Raw genomic sequence first — 19,747 nt, 5'->3', positions numbered from 1 at the left:
AATTGTCATGTATAAAATACATTCATTCCTCAAGGTCAAATATGTAATCACAAGTTATATAATTAAGCCTTGGGTACAATAATGTGACAATACCAGTAGATGTTTGTATTTATTTATTTTGGAAATGAGGTGTATATCTCAATTATTGTTAATATTATTTAGTAATTTGGCTGACTTTACTTAAGATGATTTAGAAGTATTAAACATAATTTGTGCAAAATAGTTAACAATAGACATGATTAATTTTGTATGTGTATAAAAAATAACAAACACACATAGGCTACAACTAGTAGTGATTAATTTTATTATTTATTTGTTTGGCAGACTTACACAAGGTTACGTACATAGTAAACTAAGAAGAACTGTAAGAAAAATAATAATTCTGGTGCACAAACTTATAATCTGAGTTTCTGACAGCATGAAGCAGCACTCTAGAAAGTACACACCGTCTGGATCATAGATATATAGCTATGGTCTGGAGGATGTAACTGACGCCATTTTGGCTCACAGAGTTCTTATCATGCATTAAGTAAGCGGGAATTTGGATCCAACATGGCACATACGTAAAAAAAACAACAAAGAGCCCTCAGAAAAAAAGGTTTTTGAACATGCCCGAACCAAGGCCCATTTAGTGGCAGCAAGCATTGTAGCCAAGGCTAAAGTTGACACCTTAACACAGGTTATAGTTACATTGTCTGGCTACATTGTGTTTGTCACTTTTTTTCTCATGCGTTCCGGTACCTCAGAGCCCCCCGGAACACCCCCCCCCCCCTCGCGCTCACTATGTGTTCCGGGACCTCCCGATTTACAAATTAAGCACTGCATTTAACATGCTATAAATACCGCTATACTGAAATAAAAAGGGTACCCGACTGACTTATCTTATTGACAGAGGACTGATGTTTAAATTTATTATTATTTGTGTATTTTAGCATGCTTATTATAATGTACATGTACCTTTAATAATTACACAGGGGAAAAGGGTTGGGCAAGCAGCATAGAACTGGGAGAAACCTGGAGGGAGGGGGCAGTCTGCTTTGTGTGAGATCGGAGCAGGACGAGATCACTAACTATGTAAATGATAAGGGGGTTTAAGAGAAGGTACTAATCCTGTGCTATTGATGTTACCAGCTTGGAAAATCTCTTTGATATCTTTTTCTAAGAACACTGCAAAAAAAAAGATTGCACTAAAAGTTGGCTGATTATTTCATGAAGTTAATAAAACTGTATTCTTAATTACCACTACAAAGTTGTTTCCCATTTTACTACGTGTCACGAGGGACCTATAATCGCTTGGAGAAATAAATGAAATCAATAACCACGTCTCTTTGTGCATTACACTGTTGAATAATGAACAGGCTACACAGTTTCACAGTTTAATCACGGGTTCAAAAGGAAAGTTGCTGGATAGAACTACAAAAGAAAGTTACTTTATTGTAGTTGTGTGTCAGCAGTGTGTTACTGCTGTGCTGTAAGACAGACCTACCTCGGTGCAGTAAACAAACATTTGCACCCCAAATCTTTACAAAATAAGAGAAATGGCAACATCGTAGGCACAAGGACCTATTTTCCAATAAATATACAGTATATATATTTGTTTTTCTTGTTTATGGATCAGATGGACGAAACAAGAGCTGTTTAGGGTTATGTTGCCATGGTCATCACCGTGCTGGCCATTCAAGCCACTGTGAACAGCCCCATCTTGCCACATGATCAGGGTCCCTGGGATGAATAATTTGAATGCATTTTTTTCTTTGTTTTCTTTTGCACATTTTCAATTAATCCGTTTTTTGGGGTGCATTTGGTCACTTTTGTATATATGGCCATAATTCCTTTATTTATTATCCAATTTGTTTAAAAAAAAAAAAAATTGCTCCCTACATGTTGAAGTTTCATTGTACGCTGTCAAATTTGAGCTGGACATTTTTTACTTTTTCTTCAAAAAGGCATCTCTCTTTTTCTGTGTTTTTTGGTATCTGTATTGAACAGGGTGAGTTTCAGACTATTTCACTCTTTTTTTTTATGGAAGCCTAGTGTGTGCACATTGATTTCATGTATGACATGTACCTGTAACCTTTAAAAGAGTCATAGCCACAAATCTAACAACAGTAAAAAAAAAGAGACGAAAATAGCTTGGACCCTGTATCCTGCAGATTTTTTCAATTAAAATTAAAATTTCAATTCTTGAATTGAATTGGAGTTTACCAACACATTCGGAATTGACCCCAACCCTGATAGATTTAATTTTATATTCATTACATTGGAACAAATAGAGTGGTTAAATAAAACACTGGACAAAATAAGGAATTATGATTTAAAACAACCTCCTCCACTAGAATTTCTAATTCCTCTGCAGTTTTTGTTTGCGTTTTCTGTTATTAATAAATTTTGATTTATGGTGCACGCTCACTACTTAATGTGCACGTTACATTTAGTGCCCTTTCGTAAAGTAGTGAGCCTAACGTGCTGCCCATTTACTAACAGAGAATGCATTCATTATATGCACACTATCTGGCTCATTTACATGCCATAGCATGCACTAAATTTAGTGCGCGCAATAATTTAATGCGCACGATAATGTCCGAGACTACACGTGACCACCTTCATATTAAAAGCCCCAGCAGTCCAGGCGTATACCTTGGTCAGTAGCTTATTGTGAAAGGTGGAGGTAGCGTACATTGACCGAAAATGAGCGATCAACAGACACAGCACTCAGCAGCAGGACAGGAGCACGTAAAGTAAAACTGCACTGCTTACCTTTGAATTTTAACATGTATTGCTTGCCTGATGTAAAAAAAAAAACAAAAAAAAAAAACTTTCCTTTCTCCTGTTATTTATTTATTTATTTACTTAATAATTAAATTTAGTAGTCGCCAATTAGTTTTTTGTTTTAAAATGTAGTATTTTTTATTTTTATTTCACAACTACCTAGAGTAAATACGGCAATCATGAACGTTCACATTAATTGCAATTATTCCACACCATAAAGTTTAGCGTCCTTTAGTAAATGAGGCCCTTAGTAGGTTACTTAAATTAATTAGAAAAAGTAATTGGAGATGTAAAGTGAAGCTGCACTGCTTACCTTTTAATTTTAACATGTATTCCTTGACTGATATAAAAAAATAAAAAAAAAACTTTTTCCTTTCTCCATTAACGCATATACAATAAAAGTCATGTTGTGCAATGGCATATTTTTCTTTTTGTTCCGCTTACTCGAGGAATACTGATTGATGAGACATCGCCTCAATTCTCTTCCTTGTCGGCATTGCCGCCCTGCAGAGCATGACCTTTGAAGTTACTGCTGCATAGAGACAGTACAGTTTATGTTTGGTACACATCTGTATTTTCTTAGTTCCATTACCAGTACTGTCCACACAAACTTAACCCATTCACTGCTCCATGCCTTAATCTAGTTGGTGCACAACTGTATTAATTGATTCTCTCATTAGTTTCATTATAAGTGGTGTCCAGTTAACATTAAACTTTTCAGTGCCACATTCTTTTAACTATATTATCGATACATACCATTGGCTTTATCTTTACGAGGCGTATTACACGATTCTCTCAATAAAGTTTTAGTACAGGTGGTGTCTAGTAGAAGTTACCCTTTTCACCACTGCATTGTCTTTAACCTCTGGGCATATCAATGATACAATTTTTTTTCACATTTACATATTGCTTATGTCATGGATATTCTCCACCATTGGGAGAAAGTTGACCCAGACCACACTTCATGACCTGGCAGGTTTAGGGCTGGTCATAAACAGGGTCATTTTTACTTTGAAAGCAACCACTCTTTAATCAACAAACTATTGTGGTATCTATTTATGATAAAGTTATTGTAAGCACAACTCATTAAGCTATCACTGTCTTCATTACTGGACAGCAGGACGTGCAGAATCTGCACCACTGTCAAAAGGCCTCTGAGAGAGCATCTTTGGCCAGATCAACTAGGCCAAGAGCAGCGCCACTCTGGTGGGCCGCTGGCAGGGATGGGAGCCTCCTGTAATGCCGGGGGGACTGCAGTGGTGGCGTGGGGCAGTGAAGTGTCTGGGTGTGTTCGTGGGGACAGAGAGAGCAACATCCCTGATGAACTGGGAGGGGGTAGTGGAGCAGGTGGCGCTGGTTGCTCCCCCAACTCTCCGACACAGGTAGAACATTCATTAATAACACCCTGGTGGCCTCCGTGCTGTGGCACGGTATGGCCTGTGTAGAGCCAACAGCGGCGCTGCTCAGGGAGTTACACAGTGAGTTGGTGTGGTTCTTTTGGGATGGGCTGCACTGGCTCCAGCAGGGTGTACTGTACTGTAGGAGGGGGGGCAGGGCCTGATTGATCTGGCCAGCATGGTGGCAGTTTTCCGGCTGCAGGCCCTGCAGAAGTTACTGTACTCCACAGAGTCGCTGAGTTGGAGGCCCTCGGCCTTTGCTTTTTTGAGACAAGTGGGGGGGCTGGGGTATGACAGACACATGTTCCTGCTGAACACTGCAAAACTGGATTACTCCCAGCTCCCACAGTTCTACTGTGGCTTGCTGCGTGCCTGGATCCTGTTTAAGGTGGAGGTGGACAGTGTGTATTGGTGCTTGGAAGAACCCCTGGTTAATATCCTTGTCCTTTTTGTGGGGTGAGGGAGACGGTGTTCTATGCCTATATGGCCTTTATTTCAAAGACTTTCCCTGAATTTCAGTGAAGCAATTTTTATTATGGGAGTGCAGTACAGGCAGAGCAGGAGAGGTGCATGTCAGCTTGCAAATTTTATTTTGGGACAGGCCAAATTGTCAAGTTTAAAGAGCAGAAAAAGGATAGTGACTGGCAATGATAACATCAATCTGCTCAGTAGTTTTAGATTATCGCTGGCCAATAGGATTAGGCTGGAACACAGTTTCTTTAAAATGATGAACAATACAGACACATTTGAATGTGTGTGGTGTGTCGACAATGCTCTGTGTGAGCTGCAAAATAATGAGCTAGTCCTGCTTTTTAATGGTTTTAAATTGCAGTTTTGCATTTTCTTGTGGTTTAGAACATAAGAACATAAGAAAGCTTACAAATGAGAGGAGGCCATTCAGCCCATCTTGCTCGTTTGGTTGTTAGCAGCTTATTGATCCCAGAATCTCATCAAGCAGCTTCTTGAAGGATCCCAGTCAGCTTCAACAACATTACTGGGGAGTTGGTTCCAGACCCTCATAATTCTCTGTGTAAAAAAGTGCTTGCTATTTTCTGTTCTGAATGCCCCTTTATCTAATCTCCATTTGTGACCCCTGGTCCTTGTTTCTGGGAAAATGAATGGAGCAAAGTACAGAGAAGTCCTTGAGGAAAACCTGCTGCCCTCTGCAAGAAAGCTGAAACTGGGTCGGAAGTTCACCTTTCAGCATGACAACGACCCAAAGCACACAGCCAAAGCTACACTGGAGTGGCTAAGGAACAAAAAGGTAAATGTCCTTGAGTGGCCCAGTCAGAGCCCCGACCTAAATCCAATCGAAAATTTGTGGCATGACTTGAAGATTGCTGTCCATCAATGCTCCCCAAGGAATTTGACAGAGCTTGAACAATTTTGTCAAGAACAATGGTCAAATATTGCCAAATCTAGGTGTGCAAAGTTGGTAGAGACCTATCCCAACAGACTCACAGCTGTAATTGCTGCCAAAGGTGCTTCCACCAAGTATTAACTCAGTGGGGGTGGGGGGTGTGGGGGGAGGGGGGGGGGGTGTGGAGACTTATCCAATTATGATCTTTCAGTTTTGTATTTTTAATATATAATTTTTTTCTCAATAAAAACTTTTTTCCCCTTAACAGTGTGGAGTATGGTGTGTAGATAAGTGGAAAAAAATCCTCATTTAAATGCATGAAACTCTGAGGCACTGACACAACAAAATGTGAACAAAGTTCAAGGGGATGTAGACTTTCTATAGGCATGGTATATCGTGTCAAGTGCAAGGGCAGTCGCAGCATATTGAAACTAAATGCAGAGTGTTCCGTACTGCGTACAAACAGGCTAAACAAAATCAGAACCTCCACTGTTTATTTGATTCGTCTGGGACGCCCTGCCTCCAGTGTGTTTATTTGATTCGTCGGGGACGCTCTGACTCCAGTATGTTTATTTGATTCGTCGGGGACGCCCTGCCTCCAGTGTGTTTATTTGATTCGTCGGGGATGCTCTGCCTCCAGTGTGTTTATTTGATTCTTGGGGGACGCTCTGCCTCCAGTATGTTTATTTGATTCGTCTGGGACGCCCTGCCTCCAGTATGTTTATTTGATTCGTCGGGGACGCTCTGCCTCCAGTATGTTTATTTGATTCGTTGGGACGCCCTGCCTCCAGTATATTTATTTGATTCGTCGGGGACGCCCTGCCTACAGTATGTTTATTTGATTCTTGGGGGACGCTCTGCCTCCAGTGTGTTTATTTGATTCGTCGGGGACGCCCTGCCTCCAGTATGTTTATTTGATTCTTGGGGGACGCTCTGCCTCCAGTGTGTTTATTTGATTCTTGGGGGACGCTCTGCCTCCAGTATATTTATTTGATTCGTCGGGGACGCCCTGCCTCCAGTATGTTTATTTGATTCTTGGGGGACGCCCTGCCTCCAGTGTGTTTATTTGATTCTTGGGGGACGCTCTGCCTCCAGTATGTTTATTTGATTCGTCTGGGACGCCCTGCCTCCAGTATGTTTATTTGATTCGTCGGGGACGCTCTGCCTCCAGTGTGTTTATTTGATTTGTCGGGGACGCTCTGCCTCCAGTATGTTTATTTGATTCTTGGGGGACGCTCTGCCTCCAGTGTGTTTATTTGATTCGTCGGGGATGCCCTGCCTCCAGTATGTTTATTTGATTCTTGGGGGACGCTCTGCCTCCAGTATATTTATTTGATTCGTCTGGGACGCCCTGCCTCCAGTATGTTTATTTGATTCTTGGGGGACGCTCTGCCTCCAGTATGTTTACTTGATTCATCTGGGACGCCCTGCCTCCAGTATGTTTATTTGATTCGTCTGGGACGCCCTGCCTCCAGTATGTTTATTTGATTTTTGGGGGACGCCCTGCCTCCAGTGTGTTTATTTGATTCGTCGGGGACACTCTGCCTCCAGTGTGTTTATTTGATTTGTTGGGGACGCCCTGCCTCCAGTATGTTTATTTGATTCTTGGGGGACGCACTGCCTCCAGTGTGTTTATTTGATTCGTCTGGGACGCCCTGCCTCCAGTATGTTTATTTGATTCTTGGGGGACGCCCTGCCTCCAGTATGTTTATTTGATTCGTCGGGGACGCTCTGCCTCCAGTGTGTTTATTTGATTCGTCTGGGACGCCCTGCCTCCAGTATGTTTATTTGATTTTTGGGGGACGCCCTGCCTCCAGTGTGTTTATTTGATTCGTCTGGGACGCCCTGCCTCCAGTATGTTTATTTGATTTTTGGGGGACGCCCTGCCTCCAGTATGTTTATTTGATTCTTGGGGGACGCTCTGCCTCCAGTGTGTTTATTTGATTTGTCTGGGACGCCCTGCCTCCAGTATGTTTATTTGATTTTTGGGGGACGCCCTGCCTCCAGTATGTTTATTTGATTCTTGGGGGACGCTCTGCCTCCAGTGTGTTTATTTGATTCGTCGGGGATGCCCTGCCTCCAGTATGTTTATTTGATTCTTGGGGGACGCTCTGCCTCCAGTATATTTATTTCATTCGTCGGGGACGCCCTGCCTCCAGTGTGTTTATTTGATTCGTCTGGGACGCCCTGCCTCCAGTATGTTTATTTGATTCTTGGGGGACGCTCTGCCTCCAGTATGTTTACTTGATTCATCTGGGACGCCCTGCCTCCAGTATGTTTATTTGATTCGTCTGGGACGCCCTGCCTCCAGTATGTTTATTTGATTTTTGGGGGACGCCCTGCCTCCAGTGTGTTTATTTGATTCGTCGGGGACACTCTGCCTCCAGTGTGTTTATTTGATTTGTTGGGGACGCCCTGCCTCCAGTATGTTTATTTGATTCGTCGGGGACACTCTGCCTCCAGTGTGTTTATTTGATTTGTTGGGGACGCCCTGCCTCCAGTATGTTTATTTGATTCTTGGGGGACGCACTGCCTCCAGTGTGTTTATTTGATTCGTCTGGGACGCCCTGCCTCCAGTATGTTTATTTGATTCTTGGGGGACGCCCTGCCTCCAGTATGTTTATTTGATTCGTCGGGGACGCTCTGCCTCCAGTGTGTTTATTTGATTCGTCTGGGACGCCCTGCCTCCAGTATGTTTATTTGATTTTTGGGGGACGCCCTGCCTCCAGTGTGTTTATTTGATTCGTCTGGGACGCCCTGCCTCCAGTATGTTTATTTGATTTTTGGGGGACGCCCTGCCTCCAGTATGTTTATTTGATTCTTGGGGGACGCTCTGCCTCCAGTGTGTTTATTTGATTTGTCTGGGACGCCCTGCCTCCAGTATGTTTATTTGATTCTTGGGGGACGCCCTGCCTCCAGTATGTTTATTTGATTTGTCGGGGACGCTCTGCCTCCAGTACGTTTATTTGATTCGTCGGGGACGCCCTGCCTCCAGTGTGTTTATTTGATTCGTCGGGGACGCTCTGCCTCCAGTGTGTTTATTTGATTCTTGGGGGACGCCCTGCCTCCAGTGTGTTTATTTGATTCTTGGGGGACGCTCTGACTCCAGTATGTTTATTTGATTCTTGGGGGACGCCCTGCCTCCAGTATGTTTATTTGATTTGTCGGGGACGCTCTGCCTCCAGTACGTTTATTTGATTCGTCGGGGACGCTCTGCCTCCAGTGTGTTTATTTGATTTGTCGGGGACGCTCTGCCTCCAGTGTGTTTATTTGATTCGTCGGGGACGCCCTGCCTCCAGTGTGTTTATTTGATTAATTTAATAATCACATTACTGAGGCCTGTATTGAATTCTAGATAATGCACTATATAGAAAAATAGACAGATAAAACACACACACATGCACACGCACACACAAAGATAGAAGTGGAATCTTGGAAGAAGGTTTTATGTCCCGCTTCACAGAACAGCTTAAGTAACTTGTATAACGCTTCACAAGACATTTCACTTAACTAGTGCATTAACTGGAGTCTATTAAGTTGTTTTTGCAACTTAAGAAGCAATTAAGGAGAGCATTAAATGGAAATTTAACTAAAGGTGCTTTTTGCAACTGGCCACTGGGTTGTATATTCTATGCTAAAGGTCAGTAATTGTATAACTTCGTTTCTACAGTAACCAAATCAAATTCAGCTTGGCACTACATCTGAAATTAAATGTCTAGTCATAAACTACGAATGTGGAAATTGTTATGCTTCTAGGATAAAGCGCACAGTTTTTGGATTTACCTGCTCCACTACAGTATGTTTGACCAACTCTATTTTATGATCATTAAAAATATGCAGAATAACTGACTGATATATGTAATCTTTTTGTTTTAACTTTTGTTTACTTCAGTGAAACCTCAACAAAATGTGGCCCTAATACAGGTGTGGCCTTAATACTGAAGGTCTATTAAGATTGAAGTCAGTGTAATTCGGACTATAAAAATATGGCCTTATTTGCCGGATGGCCTTTACTGAGGTGACCATTAAGCCAGGTTTCACTGCATTTTAAAATAACATAAAATACGACAAGGATTATACAAAAAAAAGATAGGAAGCATCAGAGATGCAGTGCCTGTTGAGTCTTTCTAGAGCAGTTAACCTGATTTTCTTGTATGTATGTTACTTCTCTTCAACACTGATGAAAAGTGACATGGGTTATTCATAGTCACAGCACTCTGACGTAATAACAAACTGAAGGTCAATCTGATGACTCAGCCTGTTCGCACAAGCAAAATGTTACTAATTTTTCTAGAAGTGTCTTTTTTTTTTGTTTACTTCACCAGCTAGAAGTTAAGCCTGCTTACAATTAACCCCTACTGGTCTTGAAGTTAATAAACCTGAAGGGGCAAAACCTTCAACCCAACAATCTGATGTCGTATATAAAATTAGGTAACTTTTTTTTTTTTTTTAATAAAATTAGACTCCGATTATTTTACCCCCGATTTTCCCCCAATTTGGAATGCCCAGTTATTATTATTATTATTATTATTATTATTATTATTATTATTATTATTATTATTATTACTTCACCACAGCGATTCCCCACACAGCTCAGGGACCCGAGGCTCAGTGGGCGTTCTCCGATCCCATGGGCCAATCGGCGTCTTTTTACACCCAGGAACTCGGGAATGGATGTCTGCAGCCTACCGGCCTCTGGAGGACAAAGACCAGCCCAGCAAATCTCCACCCCCAAGCCCACTCAGCACCTGGCCTGTAGGGGTTGCTGCAGAGCGGTGAAGAGAAACCGTCTAAGCCGGATCCCACCTCCCCAACCCTGGGAGCGCCAAAGCCAATGCGGCGCCCCCACTGAATCCCCAGCGAAGTCCGGCTGCATTGCACAACCAGGATTTGAACTTACGATCTCTGGTTGTATTACTCACCCTGCATGCCACACGGCAGTGCTTTTATGGGGTGAGCCATTCGGGGACCCCCTAAAATCAGGTAACTTTAAAAGACACTTTGGTAAAATTGTAGTAACATTTTGCAAGTGACAGCACACTGGATAAGGAAATAGAATGGCCAGGTAAAATTATATCTTCTAACTTCAGAACAAAATACTTTTTTATTTCTTCAAAATGTAGGTATTTGACTTGGGGATCTTAAACAGACTAAATGAATAGTACACCTAAAATGAATTAGAAAAGGAAGTTATATAGGTAGATCAGCCTCTTTATTTATATATTTATTTCTGTAGTTTATAGGCTTCACATCATCATTTGTCTTTTACATGTGAACATATTTTTAAAAAGGAATACTACCCTTTTAAATGAGGATTTTAACTAAATGCATACAATTTTACTCCCATTCTAAGTTTGACTATACATGAATCAAGATCTCAAGACCAAATCACACAAACCATAAATGTAATTCTACACACATATTGAGTTTCCATATCCAAAGGTTCAAATAAATACAGTAGACTTTCACTAGTCCAAAACAGTAGGGACAACCATCTGTTTTAATGAGAGATCTGTTCCAGATTTGTGATCTGTGATCTGTCCAATACTGAAATGCATGGTCTTTGTTTTGTATCTTGGCCCTTACATTTGATCAAAAATCAGTAATAACCATTTAAAAATACAGAGTAACCTATGAATGTTTATACATTCATCTCGGAACTGTGATATTTTAAAGTTTGGTGTTTACGGCTATGCGCATGCATCTCATTATGATAGCATGGTTTAGATAAAACTTAAATTCAGACTACCGGCCAAGAGTTTACTGTAATCCCCACATTAATTGGTACTGGGGCTTAATTGTAAACGTGATGTCTATTGTTCTACCTGTAGAAAAGTGTTTTTATTATACTGTGTATATTCACGGAAGTCAATGCAATAACAATTTAGCATTTTGGGACATTTCAGCTATTGCAATACTTAATCTAATATGAATCTAATATTTAATAAACACATCTAACGTAATAAATAGATCTGATATTTAATCTAGTAGTTAATCAGTAACTAATATTTTGGTTATGTGTGACAAAGTAGGCTATTTCACTTGTTTTGAACATTGGATTACCTTTAAAAAAAAAGGCGCTGTGCTGCCTTGAGGGATTATATAACCGTTTGTTACTAATTTGATGGAGAAATTCCTTTCTCATATAGGGTAAAGGCTTTGAAGTGAGAAAGAGCCAAAGAGTTTTTAAAAAATGTGACTGTGAAAAGGCTGAACACTATTTTAGAAGCAACCAGAAGCCTATTTTTGCTTAAATGCCAGGATATATAATACATATTCAGAGAACTCATTCTATTAAGTCTATAACCGTTTTCTGGTTTGCCAAATGAATATAGCAAGAGAATGTGATTAATCACTGTTTTAGCATCAAAATGTAAGACTTTGTGATGTCAGAGCACTGAATTATTGCTTTTTTATTGCACTGATCATTTACAGTTACAGTTCAGGTTTTATACTGCTTACTAATCCTATTCTGCACTAAATATAGCTTAGTGGTATTTCACATTGAACTGGTCAGAAGGAGGGTGTCTCAATTATACAAATTATACAAATAACGGATTTCTGTATACTGTATATGTTTAGTTAGCGCTGCACAGTCTCTATTGCTAAATTGTGAAAATGACTTAATTTGACCCCCAGGTATTAAGCTAATATTTTTTGTTTCTACTCCCAAGCTGCACAATTGCAATGATAATATCAAACCAAAAGCATCAGCTGCTTAATTGCAATGGACCCTACAAAAGTGACACTTCTTACATTTAACTGAACCAGGGACCAGTTAGTATTAAAATAACTTCAATTAAAAAGTATGTTAAGATGCAAAGCCACATTCTCAAAGCAATAACCACAAAGGAAAAGCAAATGTTGATGTTAAAAAGCTTCAAATAAATTACCCAGGAGATTGATTTACGAGAGCCAACGTTTACCTTTTAGTTTATTGCTAGTTCTGCAACATTGCCAGTGCCAATGTTTTTCCTTTCACAAGAAATGGTTCAAACACGTCACTAGGCTAAATGATTTGTGAATACCAGTATTTTAACTGTAAGACTTAGACCAAGAAAACAGTTTATCAAATATGTACTACTGCCATGGGATCTCAATAATAAACATTATAATAATAAGCATTATTAGTAAAACCTAAAATATAGTACAGTATATATATATATATATATATATATATATATATATATATATATATATATATATATATATATATATATATATATATACAGCAAAATGCCATAAAGCAAGTTGTTAAACTCGCTTGGCACTTTGTTAAACAAGTTGTGCTCAATTATATGTGCTTGTTTACTATCCTTTCATAGTTCAGCCTTGACATTCTTACGGAGAAAACAAGACAGTCCAATTTGTTGACTGTCCAGCTTGTTCGCACAGGGCATGACAGTCAAGCTCCTAACAGTCTCATAAGAAACTGTGTAAGGTGGCTAACAGCTATAGATTAATAGTCAAAGAAGCAAACTGAAGTTAACATAAGGCCTTTGAAATACTGCTAATATTTAACAAACATACAACAAAAATAAAATAATGAATAAATGAAAAAATCGTTTTGGGACGCTAATAAACAAAGAAATGTAATTCCTGAAACAAATAACTACTGCATCTATTAACTTGTTGAATCATGCTTTACTTTAGAAACATTATTTAGTATTTTCTAAGTCATTAAAAAAAATGATAGTAAATGAACAATACGCTTATTTTTTTAATTTATAAAATGTTTAAACCCATCGCTTTTCAAACAAACAAACATTCAAGTTAAAAAAAAAAAAAGTTACCTGCACTGTAGTCGTTTTTGGGTCGCAATCCACTTTAATAAATTGTTCGCAGCCAGCAATATTAAACTTAGTTCCGCGTGCGATTGTAATCAAAACACACTGAATTCCGCAAAAACCCTGCAGTCACTGGCAGATCTCCCCTCTGTTGCTGCCACCTCTCAGTTTCACTTGGCTGTCTAGTTTATCTCATTGATTCCAAAGCCTGGCGACCTGAAGCGCAACTCCTTTTCGAGTGCGGCTGGAACGAACTGGATACAGACAAGCAAGGTGTTCAACCAACTGGGGTAGAGACACGGGCCACTACGTTCGGAGGAGGAGCTCTCGACTCTATGCAAGGAGGCACACTTCATGAATCCATGAATTATACAGAAAAATAGGAATTACTGTAAGCATGCAATAAACTCCACGTTCCATTAGAGGCGCTACATATATTGAAATAAATCATGAAATGTGCCGTTTTATAAAGAGGACGCTCACGTTGGGCAGTATTAGCTACTAGTACTGTTATTGTAGGCTACATAAATCGGCAATTCTGGTAATTAAACAAAAAAGAATAAAACAATGCAGAACAAAATGGTCCGTTTTTTCAGCTAGATACACAGCAGATGTATAACAAAGGTGTATAAAAATTTAGAAAACTATAGACTTTAGAAGGGACTTTTCTTTAAACTACACATATAAAAAAATTGAAAAAAAAAAACAACATTTTTAAGCACTACGTTTACTTTGTAGTGTTCAGATGCAGCTACCCCAGTGTATTCACAACTATACTGTATGTATTGTGTGTCAGTCCACACGGAAGGAGGGTTCTGAATATAAATGATCAGTCAAATGCTGCAAATCCATAATTGTTTGTGAGCAATTTTTACGTGATTGTTGTGTTCGGAAACGAACATTTGGTAATCATGCACATTATATATTATATTGTTTGTAATACGTTATCATACACAATATATTAGTCTTTTATGCTCATGTTTTAAAGTGTATAAATGCATATAAAATAAATACATACTGACTAATCTCTTGGCTGTAAATATTTAAAAGGGGTACAATTTCATTTGTTGCTACTGTAGAAATGTCTTTCTGCATAAGATATTGATTATGTAATTGATTGGTTATAAGTTTTTCTTTCCATTATAAAGTTATATATGTTTTGTAGTTTTATATTTTTATACGAAGCTAAAGCACGTGCGTAGCAGGATAAGTAAACTCTGAGGTCTCTCTCTCTCTCTCTCTCTCTCTCTCTCTCTCTCTCTCTCTCTCTCCAGAACTAGACATATGGGGTAGATTTTCAAAGGCGACTGAGGACTTTAGACGGATGTAACTCAGCTTTTTAGACGTTTGGACGGGGGTCTAGTGTAAGAGCGATTTTCTAAAGCGTCTAAATTCCCACGTTCATGTCCTTAGACGCCCTGCCCCGTCTATCGGCATCTATTACCATATTTACGTGTGATTTTCAAACATTTAGACTCTGTCTAAACAGTCATTTAGGCGTCTAAAGTTAGACCTGGTCCAATGGCGTGTAGAGCACGTCTACAAAAAGGTGCCTGTTGCTGTCACTTGCAAGAACACAGTGGAAAGAGATGAGAGTGGAAAGAGATGAGAGTTGACGAGAGGGAGACAGGTGTGTTGTAATGGTTGTGAACATTATTTACATTTATCTTAAACAAATATCGAGTCAGAATCATGTATTGATTGCTGAAAAATAATTAGGTTCGTGTATATATAGTTCATCCCTTACGAAAAAAATCTGTAGTATTACAGTAAAGTCTGAGCAATAACAGACATTCAAAAGGTTTTAAGTAAATTATCAAGCAGTATTTCTGTATTGCTACGGGGTACAGCATGCCAAAAGGTTTTCATTCAAATTAAGTTGCACTATAACACAAATGTATTTTCTCTGTCCCTTTTGCATGGGGGAAAAAAATACTGTACTTTAAAAATTCAATAGTGTTCCAGTGCAAGGTTTGATGAATACATGGAGAGCATCATAAATGAAAAGGTGCGATATTTATGTAATAAAAAAGTCGTCTCAATTAAGAGAGTCATTACTAAATGAAAAACAAATGCCATATTTATTTTGTTTTTCTGAGCATCTGGCTACCTTTTGAGCAGAGCATTTGCCTTTCTCATCGGACGCTTTTATTTCGACTGTAGTGGGCTTGTCCGCTCCCTTTCCTTCTGCAGCAGGAGAGGTGGACACTGCACTTTGAGTTGCAACGTCTAAAACCTAGACGGAACGTATCACTTCCCGTTGATCTGCATACATTGTAATATGCAAAAGTAATGCACATAGACGGCTAGCTGACTAATGTCTAAATATTTGAAAATCACTCCCTTCTCTTGACGTCTAACTCCGATGCTAACCTATGAGAGAGGCTGGGAGTCGATGCCACGAATAGTAAACTTAGATGTCGACAAAAATGTAGTTGTCTAAGAAGACGTGTAACTTTGGATGTTTGACTAAAATTTAGTCACCTTTGAAAATCTACCCCATGCAGTTTGTCACAGACTTAAAGTCACAAACGGTGTCTGGGCAGACAGCCAAAGCAACAGGTGTTTAGCAAATATGTGCAGAGAGAAGGAAACAGGGCTGGGTGTGGGTATAGAATGTAAGAGAGATAACCACAACGAGAAAACTAGTTTAAACTAGGTTTTTCAGCAAGAATAAGTTCATAAGTGTATAACTGTGATGTGCTTTAGAATGTTCTAGAAGTTTTGGGCAGATTACACCCCCGAAATGGAGGTGTGTGTTAACAGGATGGAAACCCCATTCATTGGACAGGAGCCAAGGAAATGGGAGGGGGGAACATCGGTTGCTTGCAGACATAAAATATGGAAGTTTTGTCACTTTGAATTGATTCCACTGATAGCATATGCATTGAGCCAGACAGAGAATTGTGTCAAAGTCAGGTTGTAACCAATGCTTACATAATTGTATTGGGGTGTGAACTGGGTGGCTGCAGCGGGTGACGTCAGACCAGGGAAATGAAACCACAACAAGGCAGTATTACGGGGCAAAACTGAGACGCTACGGCGCTCAGTGCTTTTATTAAACAAACAATACAAAAGACTTAAACAAACAAAACCGTTTTATAAAGCAAAAGGGCACGTTGGCCAAACAAATAGACATACAAAATAACAACTATAACAAGTATCGTGCTGGGTTTTGGAGCCAGCACATCTAGCAATTGTTATTATTTTTCCTACTTTCTCTCTCGTTTACGTACCTCTTTCCAAATACTCTCCACCCACTATTGGCAAACTTTTATATTATGGCCAAGGGGTTAACTAGCTAGTAATTATTACCCCTCGGCTATAGTCTGCACGAGTTTAATTAAGTCTGCGTGACTGTCAGCTAGTTAAAAAATCAGTAGCTGACAGTCACACATTCTCACGAGGAATTTAAAACAATAAATAATACAAAACAATACTATGGCGGATGACATCTCGCTCGTCCAGCCAAACAATAAAACACAAACACAGCTTTTCGCCATCATATATATTTACACAAATCATAACACAATAAAAACGTCGCACAAATATACATCAGGGTGGGACACTCTGCCATACCTTTTCTTAATATAAAAGTGTTTTTTTCCTGCACTACATCAACTTGTGGAGACCCCACTGGAGATAGCGCTGTCAATCATGGTACTGTATTGGGTGTTTAGCTTCACAGACTTAGTTAAGGTCGGAAGCATTTAAAAAAAAAAAAAAGTTGTAAAAAATTAAATGGATAAAGTCATGATCCACAAGAACCACAAGACGTAAGTGACCTAAATTAAATTACCCACAGAGAATTATTAAAGTGACGAATACCCACTAACTTACTGTTGGTGGTGGAGCCTGACTGTGCAAGCGTAACTTTTGAGTTAACAAAAAATAAACGTGCATGCACGAAGAAAAATTTTAATAACTTGCTAAATACTTCTAAAAAAAGGCACGCAATGAATACTATCCGCCTGCTAGATATGGTGTTTAAACATGTAGCCATTTTTTCAGTTATTTTAGCGCAAAAAACCTAATTTTTTATCGTATCTGTAACTTGAAAACTACTGCACGGATTTTCACGAACCTTGGACAAAAAACTTCCATTTTCAAATGGTTGAGAAAACATACCCCTCAAAATTAAGTTTAAAACAAGCCTCTGCCAGCCGCTCTTACCTGTGTGTGTGTCTCTGTATATATATATATATATAGTAACATGGCTGCTCTCACTTGCGTTCGTTTGCCCGTATAAAAACATAGGCCCGACACAAAATTTGAGGTTTTAAGTGCTTACTCGCACTTTTAATAATACAAAAATAAACTAAACGAAAACAAAACCTAACTCCTTCGGAGCGCTTACTAAACATACAGGAACTTCCTAGCTAACAACCGGACAGCTAGGCTGTTTACAAGCATAAAACAAAACACACAGGTTATATTTTAAACAGAACAGGTTTCACACTCTACCTTTTTCAATATGGCTGTATTATTATTATTATCATCATTTCTTAGCAGATGCCCTTATCCAGGGCGACTTACAATTGTTACAAGTTATCGCATTATTTTTACATATAATTACACATTTACACAGTTTGGTTTTTACTGGAGCAATCTGGGTAAAGTACCTTGCTCAAGGGTACAGCAGCAGTGTCCCCCCACCTGGAATTGAACCAACGACCCTCCGGTCAGGAGTCCAGAGCCCTAACCACTACTCCACACTGCTGCCCTGTACACACACTGCTGGGCTGTACACACACACATGCACACCCACAGTCGGGCTTCTTCACTCTGCAGTCCCGAGCAGACTGACTGCTGTCCTTAAATATTGGCAGTTGACTCTAATTTACAATGACGAGCCAACTGCCAAAACAATAAAACAATTAACAAATTAAATAAGCATGCATATGCAAGTGTATTTTGGCAGGGAGGATTTTCACCCCTCTCCCTGTTCCGTTGCTAAATATATATATATACACATTCAATGGCAAAAACTTTGTTAAAGTAACGTTAAGGTTTGTTTGCAAATGTCCAAAAGGTTAGGAAATTGCAAGTTAAGGTGGCCACGCAACCTTAACGCTGCACCCTTATGTGTATGTTTCCTGTCACACTTGACATCACATATGACATCATAAATGACATGGGCAATGACATCACTAAGCACATGACAAATTCTCCACAAAGACTGGCCATACAAATTACATTTAATAGAGCAAAGTGTAAGGTACTGCACGCAGGCAGTAAACAATACACCAATGGGGTATACTTTCGGCTGCCATTCCATTCTGGGGAGGGGGGGGGGGGGGGGGGGGGGGGGCAGCTACATTATCCCTTTCATCCTCTAAAATAGCAGCAATCCCTAGCAGCACATTGGGCACCATCACCATTAGTACAGTCAAAGAGCCACCACCCACAGCAGACCTTTTTTTATTTTAGCACTTGAAGTTGTGTGAAAATTAAACCACCACAGTTATCATCACTAAATCCCCCAAAACCTGCCACCACACTGGTTGCGGTTGCATTTCTTACTGAGGAGTGGCCACTGTTACAGCCCATAAATTGCTCCTGTTTGCAATGTTCCAGGAGTTTGGATATGGACAAAAAAAAAGCATTTTAATTTCAGATTAACAGAAATCATCTACATTTTTTTCAAAATGAGCAGGTCACTTCAGACAGTGACCACATTTAGATATTGCTTCTTCAACTGTTTTAGTATCCTCTGAATCAAGATGTGTTGTTTTGCAGGGATCCTGGGTTGTTTTTAGTTATTTTTAGAAGATTCTATACTCAACTCAAGAGAAAAAAAAGACTAGATTTTTATAAAAAAAGAAAAAAACTGAACCATCCGAACCAATCCTTTAAAAAAAAAAAAGAAAAAAAGAAAATACACCTCAACTGTAAGCTTTTCTAAAACTTCTGCCCTTTCTGACACTCCTGTCTCCAGCTGCTGAAACCCTTTGTTTTGCAGTGTCTGTCTAACCCTGCAGCAGTCAGGATTCCCATCAACTCTGCGCTTTGAATAATAGAGGTGGGAAATCAAAAGCGCACTTTATTCAGGGATGCACAAAGGTGTCAGCTGAAACAACATAGCATATATAATGTGCATAACAATACAGACAGGATGTGTGAGGACTCTCATTCCCAATTAGTTCTTGGATGTCATTTGCCTTTTTTCTTTTGCAGTTCTTTTTTGCACAGCCAGTCACATTCAATTAGTTAACGCTGAGACTCCCACTTCTACTCCGCAGCTGTAAAAAAAAAAAAAAAAAAAAAAGTAAAGCTATGCACCGTTTCAGGCAGGAAACTCTAAACCTGCAAAGTTGATAATTTTATTGACAGCAAAATCCCTGAAACCATCACTAAAAGTGAAGCAACTCTCACATGTCAACCTTCATTCAGTGGCAGTTGCCAATAGATTCCATGGCAGGTAAATGTAAAAC

General features: G+C 39.5%; 1 protein-coding gene across 3 annotated transcripts in view; it reads right to left on the bottom strand.

Moving 5' to 3' along the window:
- vwc2 (von Willebrand factor C domain containing 2) overlaps positions 1 to 13,632 on the bottom strand; it is a 45,574-nt gene extending 31,942 nt beyond the window's left edge. For 2 of the 3 annotated variants that reach the window (XR_009328533.1, XM_059022805.1), the window contains exon 1: positions 13,320 to 13,632. The gene's annotated coding sequence lies outside the window, so the exon portion shown is untranslated. The remainder of the gene's footprint in view (positions 1 to 13,319) is intronic. The other variant, XM_033999188.3, reaches the window with a different exon arrangement.
- Between the last annotated feature and the right edge of the window lie 6,115 nt (positions 13,633 to 19,747).

This window comes from Acipenser ruthenus, chromosome 4 (genome assembly GCF_902713425.1).
Source record: "Acipenser ruthenus chromosome 4, fAciRut3.2 maternal haplotype, whole genome shotgun sequence".
NCBI lineage: Eukaryota > Metazoa > Chordata > Actinopteri > Acipenseriformes > Acipenseridae > Acipenser > Acipenser ruthenus.
This window is presented reverse-complemented; position numbering and strand designations above follow the sequence as displayed.